Below are 13,777 nucleotides of genomic sequence, written 5' to 3'. Positions count from 1 at the left end.
CCTAGATGTATAGTAGGCTACACTATCTAGGTTTGTGTAAGTACTCTATGATGTTTGCACAATGACAAAATCACCTAACAATGCATATCTGGGAACATATTCCTGTCATTAAGCGACATGTGACTATAGTCATCAATCATTTATTAATACTTATGTCAGTCCAGGCTCTGTTCTAGGTGATACAAATATAATGTTACATATAACACAGACCTGACTTCATAATCCAGTGGCAAAGGCAGAAATGCAAAGAAATAAGATGGAAATATTACAATGTCATGTGATAAGGATCACAATAGTGTCATGCATAGGCAGGGAAGGAAGCTGGGACAAACAACGAGGGCCTGTCAGTCCAGAATGGAACCTAAATTCTACCTATGTTGTAATCAATACAAACCCTACATAAATAAGGTAAGCTGGTCCACCTTTCTTGAGAGGGTCCCCAAATTGTTTTCACAGGGCCCAAATAATCTCTGAGCAACCATGAACAATGGATATTGTGGGATTCTAGATGATAGAATTGGGAATTTAGAGGAATAAGTCAGAGAGTATTTGACATTTAATATTGAGTATTGCAGGATGCAGAGAGGAAGAGAATTCCAGGCATAGGAAACGATAAATGCAAAAAAAAATAAATAATAAAGAAAAGAAAAAACACAAAAACCCAAAACGAATCATAAGTATGTAATCTGGATGAATAGGACGAGTGCATTTGATGGCTAGGGTGGGATAGAGAGGGCTGTTGGGAAATGAGATCAGAAAGGTGGGCTAGAGGTAGATTTTGCAGGCCCTTAAATAGCTTACTAAAGAATTTGTAGTGTCATTTTTTGGCCATGGAGAGCCGCTAGAAGGTTGGTTTTTAGGAAAGAAGATTCTTTTTTTTTTTTTTTTTAAATTTCAGAATATTATGGGAGTACAAACATTTTGGTTACATATAATGCCTTTGCCTCGCCCAAGCCAGAGCTACAAGTGTGCCCATCCCCCATACAATGTGCTCTGCACCCATTAATTGTAAGTTTACCCATCCCCATCACCCCCTCCACCCAATGAATATTACTTCCATGTGAGCACCTAAGTGTACCAATTTGATGGTGAGTACGTGTGGTGCTTGTTTTTCCATTCTTGTGATACTTCACTTTGAAGGATGGGCTCTAGCTCCACCCAGGATAATAGAAGAGGTGCTAGGTCACCACTGTTTTTTATGGTTGAGTAATATTCCATGGTATACAGATACCACATTTTATTAATCCACTCACACGAGATGTGGAAACAACCCAAGTGCCCATCAATACATGAGAAGAAAGAAGATTCTTTTAAGCTCCCTTAGCTCTACTGAATCTTCAAAAATCAACCTTGAGTAATTTCCCTTTATCCATGGGAGATATGTTCCAAGACCCCCATTGGCAGAGTGGGATGGCACAAGATTTCATCATACTATTCAGAACAGTTTGCAATTTAAAATTTATGAAGTGTTTATTTCTGAAAATTTTCATTTAATATTTTCGGACCGTAGTTGACTGTGGATAACTGAAATCACAGAAAGCAAAACCTCGAATAAGGAGGGACTACTGTACTGGATATGATGTCAAAATGAGCTAATGGGATTTCAACTTAGTGTTTTTCTCCTCCCAAACCAAGAATTGGAAACTTTTGAGTATCTAGAAATGGAGAATCAAAAAGGGAGGTAAATGCAACATTTTTTAAAAAAGGACTGTCCTTGAAAATGTTCTTAGGTAATTCTGGTGGACTTGGTATGATCATGTCTGAGAAAATGTGGAGAGTAAAGGGCAGGTTTGTTTAAATTTTGTGTTATGCTGGCTTCTTAAGGGAGGCAGCATGGCATTGCACGGTGCCTCAAATTCCTGTCGTATCACTAAATAATTGTGCAACTTGTGCCTCAGATTTATTAATGTGTAAAAGAGGAAAGACTTTTTCGGCTGTTGTAAGGATTAAATGAGATAATGCATGCAAAATGCTGAGCAGTGTGCTTAGCTTGTGGTAAGCACTCAGAAATGTTATCAGAACTATTACTATGTAATTTAATACTCTTGGCACTTAGCACAATGTCTGGCACAAAGTAAACAGGATTAAAATGTTTTTGCTAGATTAATTGGAATGGTATTGAAGTGCACCAGAGTGGGGGATAGTGGTGGTGGCGAGGACTCTCCTATTACCTTGCCCTCCTTCTGCTGCAGTTCTTGAGAGCACCTCCATTTTATATCCTCCATGCAGAGATCTCACTTACTTGCCTAGAAATGGTTGCTCAAGGCTGAGAGTGACACAGCAACACAGAGCCTGGGATTGCTGCCAAATTTTAAGAAGCACAGATTGTAACAAAGTGAGGGGGGAGGGTAGAGAAGAAAAGTTTGAAAACCCAATCAAAGCCTGAAGCCATTTTGTTGTTGGGTAAGATGATCATGCCTCACACGGTTTCAGGTGGGGCAGGCGGTGTGAAACCTTTGGGAAGAGTCAGTGTCCAGTTGTGCTAAAGGAGGAACCCAGCAGTGGGCTTTCAGGTCCAGGCAAGTCTGGCTTCATGGGGCCCCGAGTGTAGAAGGGCCCTGCTTGGTGTGACATTATGTTGTCACCATCTTTAAATTCTTAATAACTTATTAACAAGGGCTCCCCGTTTTCCTTTGGCACTGGGCCCTGCAGAATTACGTAGCTAATCCTGGGTCCAGGCTATCTGGAATATGACATTTTGCTTCCGCTGGTTTTGAGCCATGTTGGGCTAGTATTCCTTTTTAGTCTTCTCTTTTTGATTTAATTATAGAAGAAATAAAAATCATAACAAATTAAATCTGTACAGGATTAAAATAAAATGAATAGTGCCTCACTCCCTACCTCCAGTCACGCTCCCCAGAAGCAACTACTATTAATACCAATAGTTTAATTTGTATCTCCAGAATTTTTATAAGTGTAAATGTTAAAGTAGTATATTTAAAATAAAATAGAGTTACATTGTTGATATAAATATTAAATAATACGGCATTATTTGCATAAAAATGTTTTATTTCCTTCAACCCCACTCCCCCACTCCCCTTCAGTGAGGCAACCTCTGATAGCATTTTACGTGTATCTTCCAAATATATATTTTTTAATTAATCAACTTTACTTTTTAGAGCAGTTTTAGGTTCACAGCAAAATTGAGGGGAAAGTACAGAGTTCCTATATACCCCCATGCCCCCACATGTACAATCTCCTCCATTATTGATATCCTGTCTGAGTGGTACCTTTGTTACAATTGATGAAATTACATTGACATCATTATTGAAACTATCATTATCACCCAAAGTGCACAGTTTACATTAGGGTTCATTCTTTTAAATATTTCATGCACTGCTTAATGGGGATACATTCTGAGAAATGCATCATTAGGCAGTTTTGTCATTGTATGAACATCATTGAGTATACCTACACAAACCTAGATGGTATAGCCTATTGCTCTTGGGCTATAAAACTGTACAGCATGTTACTGTATTGAGTGCTGCAGGCAGTTTTAACACAGTAGGAAGTATTTGTCTATCTAAACATAGAAAAGATACAGTAAAATATAGTTTATAGTCTTAAGAGACCACTGTCAAACATGTGGTCTGTCATTGACCAAAACGTCATTATGCAGCACCTGACTACATATAGGTTTTCAAAAAGTAAAATGGGATGCTGTGCATATTAGTATATAGCTCATGTGTGTGTATATGTGGTGTGTGTGTGTTTTAACACACCTTTCTAAGTCGGTATGTATAGACTTGCCTCATTCTTCTTTAACAAGGGCACAGTACTGTGTTGTGTGCCTATATTATAATTTATTTATCCAGTTTCCCAGTGGTATCCATGTTTTTTAAACAATGCAATACACATTCTTATGTATATATCTTATACATGCCTAGTAGTATTTATGTAGGATATATTTCCAGAAGTGGGATTGCTGGCATCATAGGATATGAAAATATCAAATTGGCATTCTCTTATCTGGAGTTGGATTGTCCTTGGTATATACTTCCTTCTGATCCCCCAGCTCCAGCTAGTGCTATATGTCTCTTAACTCAGTGACACCATCATCAACGGACAGCCTCCAGGGTTGAGAATACTGGAGCAGAAAGAGGAGAGAATTTACCTGTGAATAATAATAGTAATAGCTAACTTGTATCGAACACTTAAACCACGTGCCAGCTATTATTCTAAGCATTTTACAAATATTAATTCCCTTAATTTGTATAACCACCCCCAGAGATAAGTTTATTATTCATCCCATTTTACTGCTTAGGAAACTGGGACCCCTAGGGTTCAATAGTAGGTGGTGGGACCAGGATCTGAAAGCAGGGCTGTTTGACTTCTGGGTCTGTGCTCTTAACCACTGCACATACTATCTCTAGAAAGTTTAATGCCATCTTTTTAAAAAAATTTTTTGGTTTTGTTTCTTTTTACATTTTTTATTTTTTTATTTCAGCATATTATGGGGGTACAAATGTTTAGGTTACGTACATTGCCTTTGCCCCCCGGAGTCAGAGCTTCAAGCGTGTCCGACCCCCAGATGGTGCACACCGCACCCATTAAGTGTGTATATATGCATCCTCTCCTCCCCCCTCCCACCTGCCCGACACCCAGTGAATGTTACTACTATATGTGCCTTAAGTGTTGGTCAGTTAAGTCAGTTAATACCAATTTGATGGTGAGTACGTATGGTGCTTGTTTTTCCATTCTTGTGTTACTTCACTTAATAAAATGGGCTCCAGCTCTATCCAGGATAATACAAGAGGTGCTATATCACCATTGTTTTTTGTGGCTGAGTAGTACTCCATGGTATACATATACCACATTTTATTAATCCACTCATGTATTGATGGACACTTGGGTTGTTTCTACATCTTTGCAATTGTGAATTGTGCTGCTATAAACGTTAGAGTGCAGATGTCTTTTTTTACGGAATGTCTTTTGTTCCTTTGGGTAGATGCCCATAATGGGATTGCTGAATCAAATGGTAGTTCTGCTTGTAGCTCTTTGAAGTATCTCCATAATACTTTCCACAGAGGTTGTATTGCTTTGGAGTCCCACCAGCAGTGTATAAGTGTTCCTATCTCTCCACATCCATGCCAACATTTATTGTTTTGGGACTTTTCGATAAAGGCCATTCTCACTGGAGATAAATTGGCCTAGGGAAAGAATTTATGAAGAAGACCCCAAAAGCAATCACAGCAACAACAAAAGTAAATACATGGGACCTGATCAAATTAAAAAGCTTCTGCACAGCCAAGGAAACTATCACGAGAGCAGACAACCTAGAGAATAGGAGAAAATATTTGCATACTACACATCCGATAAAGGGTTGATAACCAAAATCTATATAGAACTAAGGAAAATGAGCAAACAAAAATCAAACAACCCTATCAAAAAGTCGGCAAAGGACATGAACAGAAACTTTTCAAAACAAGATAGACTAATGGCCAACAAACATATGAAAAAATGCTCAACATTTCTAATCATCAGGGTAATGCCATCTTTATGCCAGAGTTTCCCTACCTTGTTTATTTTTTAAAACTATTATTGTATTTGTTCATTTACTTGTCTACACTGTAACTCTTTGAGAACAGGGTACCTGTTCTAATATTATTCATATCTATATTCCCAATTCTTTGCATAATGTTTAATTTATTGTAAATAATAAATAAGTTTAGTCGAATGAATAACAATGCCTCTAGGAAGTAGCTGTTATATCCATTTTACAGATGAGTAAACTACAAGTCAATGTCAACCAAATATTATTATAGAAAATAGTAGAAAACAGAATGATGAAGCTGAGATTTGAACCCAAGGCTTTGGATACCCAGTCCAGTGTGCTTTCTACCATGTCTAAGCAGCCTCCTTCATTGCTTTCAACTTCACAGCTGGAAGTCCTCAATGATCCTGGAAGGGAAAGAGCCCAATAGGAGGAGAGTACTTGGAAAAGAGAGTTACTGGAAGTACTGCATCCAGGAATAGGTGGTTAAAGTGGGGGGAGTTGGGTTCCTAAAGGAATACTACATAGCATTAATAATAGTACTCATCCTTTATTTCAGAGTTTCTGCATGCCAGACATTGTTCTATGTGATTTATAAACCTTGTCTCTTTTTAATGCTCACAATCCCATTAGATGGTTGTTATCTTTATTTTACATATGAAAGAAAGGGAGCTGAGCAGCCCAGGGACTTGCTCAGCATTACATAATAGATAAATGGTGAAGCTGAGATTCTGACTCCAGTCTGTGTGATCCCAGCACCTACATTTTAAACATTCAGTTATCCCTGCATATAATAGCTGAGTGAAGAGGGGCTATTTTGAGAAGAGACTATAAAAGGAAATTGCCCTCCCTAGATCTTGGTTGCTAAGGTCCAGGAAATGACCAGGGAATAAGGTAGAGAAAACCATGCAGCTTGAACCCTGCTGGGTTGGGAGGGGTCACGGAAAGAAGAAATGTGATTTTTTTTTTTTTTTTTTTAGCTGACTGTGGAGAGCTAGGAACATTTGAGACTAGCCATTCCAATGTTCGAATCTGGGTTCGCAGCACATGATGTCTTTATACTCTTACCCTAGAAATGGCAGAGTTATTTTGGGCACAAAGCAAGAGCTGTGGCTTTAAAAATATGCCAAGTGTATTTATCTCTTCCGCTCCAAGATTGCTGAAAATTAGCCCAGCTGTGGCCTGGAGTACCAAACAGCCACAAAATCTTCTTCCGCATCAACACATCCCACCCACAGAGGGTGAAACAGCCGGGAGTAACAGCTCCAGCAGCCCCTGGGGATGGTATCAGCTCAGCCTCCCACTGCCAAACCTGACTTTCAATCACATACACACCACTCTCCCCAACTACTCTAGGGACCAAAATGCTAGGCCTGTGAATGGAGCTCAGCTCTGTCTCCACCCCTATCTCAAGGCTTCATAAGCAGTAAAAAAAGAAAAAAAAAAGATCAATTATTCAGCCAGTGAATCAATGCAAGAACAATTTTTCATCTTCATTATCAAATCCTCGCGTGAGTCAAGACAAATCATCTTGTAATTTAAGTCTTCATAGTCCTTACCTATAAAATAAATATTCTTTAAATATATAGTTAAATAAATTTATAATAATTTTAACTAAACAAATTAAAATTATTTAAATAAATATATATGCAAAATGCCAAAAAACCGTTTAACCCATAGTAAGCAATCAATCCGGTGTGCACCGTCTGGGGGACGGACACGCTTGAAGCTCTGACTCGGTTGGGGCAAGGGCAATATACATAGCCTAAACATTTGTACCCCCATAATATGCTGAAATAAAAACAATTTAAAAAAATATATTACCAAGCTTCATAAAAAAAAATAATAGTCCTTAAACGAATGAATCTTCTGCTGCTCTTATCTTACTAACAAGTAAAATTTAATGAGTTTTTACTTTGTGGAGGCACTGTACTATGTGCTCTACAGGGATAATTACATTTAATCCTATAACAATCCTATGTGGGGGGTACTATTATCTCCTTAACAGATGAAAACTGAGGCCCAGAGATATTAAATAATTTGCTAAACATCACATCATTGACATGATATAGTCAGGTTTAAACCTAGGTATTCTGATCACTGACACTAAAGTCTTACAAAGAACACGGAATATATTTTTACATTTCCTTGTTTCCATGGAAAATTCTGTCCATTGTCAATTGAAGGACTAAAGCAGCAGGGAAATGCCAGAAACGCTAATCCAGGTTGTTTTAATTTTCTCCCTCTGTCTTTGATCCTGGACAGGATTTGGGTTTCTGACCACGATTCTCCTGTGTTTTGTGGGCTGTGATTACTCAGATTAGCTTTGCGCAATTCATAAAGGATTGGCAGGGGGTGGGGGAAGGCGGAGCTTGTCCAGTCGGTCCACAAACCCTGTAGTTGGAGGGGTAGAGGGTGGGGAGGGAGCACGAGACGTTTTACAACCAGGTCTTTCGGCGGTTTGATGGCGGAGGGGTTTTTGCCTTTTGGTCAGGCTGAGCATGTACTATAATCCCACAATCTGCCAAATTCTGGCAGACGAGAGAGAGAGAGAGAGAGAGAGAGAGAGAGGGAGGGAGGGAGGGAGGAAGAGAGAAAGAAAAAGAGATGGATGAAATGGTTGCTCAAAGCCAAGAAGGCGCAAACGAAATCGGAGCTGCTTGGAAAAGACTGCAGTGGCTGGCTTGGGTGGCGAGTGGAAACAAGGAAGGAGGAAAGGTGGCATGTCCCCGGCGGAGAAAGCCTGGATGTTCACTTGCAAACCCAGAACCTGCTGCGCTTTAAGTGCCCTGACATTTTCCTGGGCAGCCAGGGGCAGCTACGCACCAGAGGCTGAGCAGTCCGGAGGAGCTGTCTGGCAGGACCGGAAATGGCTGTAATCATTTAATAGCCTTTGCTGGCTGCACTGACTTTGCAGAGTGGGCGGTAGGCAGGCCCCAGAGTGCTGTCTGGCAAGATAGTCCCCGGCTTTAATCAAAACGATGGGTTTTCTGGAAGCTCTTTATTAACCTTAGCACCGAAATCCCGGGGCTGGTAACAAAGGGATGAATGGGGAGCGAAGGGGCGGGGCTGAAACCTGGAGACTGGGCTGCATCCACACCCCTTCCCCCACCCCCGCTCCTTTCAACTGATTCTGGCTCAGAGGCCGCTGTCGGCATCTCTGTGTCTCCCAAATGGTAACAACACAGATAACAACCATAATAATTGCTGCATTTGTATATGCTTTAGGGTTTTCAAAGGACCTTGTTATATAGCTCAGGATGTGGGTCTCATAGCTTGAATTAGACTGCCTAGATTTGAGTCCCAGGCTCCACCAGTTAGCAATCATGTGACCCTTGGTTCTTAATCCTCTCATCTATGAAACAGACATATCTATAATACAGACATAAATATTAGCAATATCTACTTCATATGATTCTTGTGAGGACCAAAAATTACATCGCATGTGGATCTGCTTAATTCTGTGCCACACACATAGGAAGGGCACAGTAAATGTTAACTATGCTGATAACCCTGTGATGTAGACAGGAAGGTGATCATCTCCATTTTGTGGATGAGGAAACTGAGGCTCAGAGATAGTTATATAAATTGACCAGGACTATACACTAGTAAGCGATAGAGCCAGGGCAGGCCCTCAAGAACATAGAACAAAGCAAGATGGAGAGAGGAAAAGAAAATTAAACACCCTCCAACTTTCTCCAGTCCATGCCCTTCTGAGAGCTTTCTTGAAAGTAGTATCCTTGGTCAAAATGACTTTATGTTTTTCTATTAGAGAAAATCAGTGTAAGTCAGAAAATCTCCTCCTGGCCTTAGTGATTGTACAGAACAGTTCAGAACAGGGGTTGAGGGTGAATTTACAAGCCTGGAATTTGCTTCACCATCTTCTGAACCTTTCCTGGCATTTGCATTGGCAAAGCCTTTGGCCCAATCATTCCTAGTCCCTGAGGTTCAACTCCATAAACTTGGGCAGCCAGGGTTAGTTTAGTATGCAAGTGCAAAGTTGGAAATTTTGTGAAAAGGCCCCTGGCAGTGCCTCAGGAAAGTGCCTAAAGTGGATTATGGGACTACATGTAGTGGCTAGCTACTTCCAGAGGGTAGTTTTAAGAGTCAAAGTGAAGATCTATATGTTTTCATAAAAATATATATTGTTCTGATTTTAAAATGCATCCCTACCCATTGTGAAGAAATTGGCCAATACAAAAAAAAAAAGAAGAAGAAGAAGAAAAACCATCTTTTATATTTGTGATCACATTCTATTAAAACTTTTAAGTCCTGTTGGGTTGTAATCTGAATGTCTGGGAAGGGATCTGCCTAAAGATTCAGACCCCCGCCAGCTTGATGTGTGTCTAAAATCCTCTTTCTGGGCTCTAGCAAATCCATTCATTTGGGTCTTGACTGCATCTCTGTTTTTGTTTGTTTAAGGGTGAGCCAGGTCCCTGGGAGCAGAACGGAGGGGACTTGTGGGAGATCCCTGGGAGATCCCAGGAGAAGGGAAAGGAGGCAGCACTAAAAGAAGACATTTCCTTGCTTGACCATTTGCTGGGACTGGCTCCCAGCTAGGGTCAAGGGCAAAAATGTGCTTTTTCCTTTCTCATCTTCTTCATAAGGGAGTATCCCCCTTGATTCTGCCCCAAAGGCATGACGTTTTATAGGCAAAGCTGGCCAAGTGTCTTCAGTGCTCTTAGTCAAAAGGAACTCAGATTAGGAGGTCAGTAAATGTTTGTTGGATCCTTAAGCTGTGAATGAGTCACAGTTCAGATGCTGCTGAGCCCTCAGAGATGTTTGCTTATGCAACAACTAGAACAGGTTAGGCACAAGAGACTGGAGAAACATCTTGTTCTTCTCTGCAGAAGTTGGACATGTGGAGGATGCACCTGACTAGCTCTGATTGCTTCTTGGAGTTTAGGTTGAGTCAGATAGAACCAAGACTCCCAGCAAAGGCCAGGGAAGCTAAGTGACATGTAAAAGAAGCCGATTGCTCTTGGTAGTCCTGCTGTGAGAGGCTCCCTCTGCCAATAGACACAGCCATTAATGTCCTTTAGCTCTGCAAGATGAAGATGTTTCTGAGCTCTGCATCTCCGGATGACAGTCCCTGGGCTTCGTGTGGAGTCCTGGCTATGGTTAAAGAAAAATTTCCATCCTGGGCTCTGTGAGAGCAAAAGGACTGTGGAGTGGTGCTGAAACCCAGTTCTGGGCGCCAAATCAGAGGCTTTTAAATATATTTCTCAATTTTGTCTCAGTCTCTTAGAGACAGGGCCTGTATTTGAAAGGTAAACAGGCAGATTCTGGCTGAGCTCAATTGCAGATTTGATTATCTTAGAGAGATCAGGGAAATTAGTCTCAGGGAAAAAATATCTATTGCTCATCTCCATAGTGCTATAGTGTCAGCTCTGCCAGGGGAATCATGGTATAAGGAAAGGGTTTGGGGGAGAGAGGAAAGTTTCTTGCTCCCTCTTCCCACTGCCTGCTGTAAATTTGCAATATCCTATCTTGCCCTCCTAGTCCCATATATAACCCTAGCTGCACTATATATAATTTCCCATATGCCATACCATTTATTGAGCTCTTGAATTGTGCTAAGGATCAGACATAGCACTTTACATGCATTACCTCATTGTCTTTAGGGACTCTAAATGTGCCATCAGTGGAGAGTTGTTTGGTCTGCTAAAGAGTGGGTACCACTTCCACTTCTTGTATCAGTCTTTTCATTCATCCGTCCAGCAAATATTTATTAAACATTTGTCATGGGCCAGGAATTGTGCTAGGCATTGGTTATACATTGGTGAATAAACAGATGTATTTCTTGCCTTTGTGAACTTCACAGTGATAGAGACTAATCAGTGAACGGGCTGTTGCCTGGCTACGAAGGTCATAGAATTCTCTCTGAGGAGCTTACATTTAAGCACAGACTTGAAGAATGAGGAGTCATGCTAAGAATGGACAAGTGGTCATTCAAGACAGAAGGAAACCATATGTGTAAAGATCTTGAGGCAAAAACAATTCCAAGGAACTAGGCGCAATGGTGCGATGGTGTGATGATGCGTGCCTGCAGCCCCAGCTACTCAGGAGGCTGAGGCTTGAGCCTGGGAGTTCCAGGGGCAGTGCTCTGTCATTGCCCCTGTGAATAGCCACACATTCTAGCTTGGGCAACATAGCAAGATCTTGTCTCAAAAGCAAAAACAAAAATAAAAGCAAAAAACCAACCAATGCCAAGGATATCTGAGGTATTCAAAGAAGGCCTGTGTTGCTGGAGTATAGTGGTAAGAGGGAGATTTGTAGATGAGATTGGAGAAGAAAAAACATCAGATTATTGAAGATGCTTATATACCATGGTAAGTAGTTTGTTTTTTTTTTTCTCAAGACGGTAGAAAGCCTTTGAATAATTTTAAGCAGGGGAATGATAGAATCTGATTTCTATTTTTAAAGGATTTTACTGTGTATATGCTATGCTTCAGGTTTCAGGAAGAGAGAAAGACTTAAAAGAATAAAGATGACTCTGGCTACTATGTGGAAGATTGGAGAGAGGCATCTGTGGAAGCAGGCTGAATAAGGAGGAGGCCATTGCCATAATTCATATAAGAGATAATGGTGTTGAAGAAGAGTAGTGGCAGTGAAACTGGGGACAAGAGGACAGAGTCAAGATACATTTCAGAGGCAGAAATGACGGGTCTTGATGACATATCATAAATGGAGAATAAAGACTAGAATAGAGAAAAATGAAGAATAACTCTGAACTTCCTGGCTTGAGCAACGGGGTGTATGGGGTGGCATGTACCAAAACTGGAATGATTTAGAAAGTAATAGATGATAGGAATCAGGAGTTTAACTTGAGATTCCTTCAGTTGGGATCCCCATGAGACCTCCAAGCGGAGATACCAGATAAGCAGTTGGATACATGAGATTAGAGCACAAAGAGATATGGGCTTCAAATATAAATCTGCATCTCATCAGCATATTTAGATGGTATTTATACCCACAGACATGGCTGAGATCCCAAAAGGAGAGAGTGGAGAGTAAGCAGAGAAGTGAGTCTAGGGCCAAACTTAAGGAAGCTCTAACACGTAAGTGAGGAGGATCCTGCAAAGGATATTGACTAAGAACAGCCAGAGAGAAAGGTCAGGAGAATTTTTTGACTGTGGAGGAACCAGAATATGCCACCCCAAAATATGAAGAATTGTTGAGCTGAAGACAAGAAGCAGACATATGAAAGCTTTCTGTCCTCCATCTCCCTAAAAGAACATAGATTTACAAAGATAAAAGGTACCCTGCTCTCTCTAACACCACCACCACCAGGGAGAGCAAAGGTTAACCACTGAAGACAACTTTATACTCTTATAGGCCTGGCGATGGTACCAGGGAAATCTACATTAATAAGCTTTACTAACTAGCTTTTATTTGCCATTTATTTGCTTTCTGCCAAGTAGCTACCCATAAAACTCAAAGTCCTTTTCCTTTGTCTTGTCAGTTCTCTAATAATTTACTGTTCTTTTGAATATACTATATAAGCAGGAATTAAAAGTCATCTCTTTGAGAACTACTCATTCTCTGGGCATCTCTCATGTATATAAGACATGTGCATATTAATAAACTTTTATTTTTCTTTTGTTAATCTATCTTTTGTAACAGAGGTCCAGTCCAACTAAGAACCCGTGGGGGTTATTCTACTGTATGACAAAGTAATCATAAGAATAAGTGTTTCAAAAAGGGGATGGCACATTTTGGGAGGCCAAGGCAGGAGGATTGTTTGAGGCAGGAGTTCAAGATCAGTCTGGGCAACATAGTCAAACACTATCTCTACAAAAAAATTAGCCTGGTGTGGTGGCACATGCCTGTAGTCCCAGCTGGCCAGGAGGCTGAGGTGGGAGGATCACTTGAGTACAGGAGTTTGAGGTTACGGTGAGCTATGATTGTGCCACTGCACTCCAGCCTGGGCAATGTCAGATACCTAAACACTACTGTTATGTCAGAGGGTTTCAATGTCATGGCCACTGGGATCACTTTGCCTAGACAGATCATTACTCTTCTTTTCTAGCTTTGACTTCTACTCTTCCAGAAGTTATTGGTATACTTTATGGTATGTCTTCCAACTAGACCCTTGGGAAAGTCTTGCATTGAAAACCCCTGTAGATGCATAATCATTTTCCCAGGACTCAGTGCAGATTTAACCTTTCCTTTGGAATATCCTTTAACTTTATCAAGTATAATTAACAATTTTCTCCTCTGTAGTCCCATAATACTTTACACATACCTTGGTTATTGCATGCATTAAATTGGTTTATAATT

General features: G+C 40.5%; 1 protein-coding gene across 2 annotated transcripts in view; it reads left to right on the top strand.

Moving 5' to 3' along the window:
* PCDHAC2 (protocadherin alpha subfamily C, 2) overlaps positions 1–13,777 on the top strand; it is an 82,127-nt gene that overhangs the window by 64,998 nt on the left and 3,352 nt on the right. The window lies entirely within an intron of this gene.

This window comes from Propithecus coquereli, unplaced genomic scaffold (assembly GCF_000956105.1).
Source record: "Propithecus coquereli isolate 6110/MARCELLA unplaced genomic scaffold, Pcoq_1.0 Scaffold236, whole genome shotgun sequence".
NCBI lineage: Eukaryota > Metazoa > Chordata > Mammalia > Primates > Indriidae > Propithecus > Propithecus coquereli.
The sequence above is the reverse complement of the archived record's forward strand: the minus strand, read 5'-3'. Positions and strand labels throughout refer to the sequence as shown.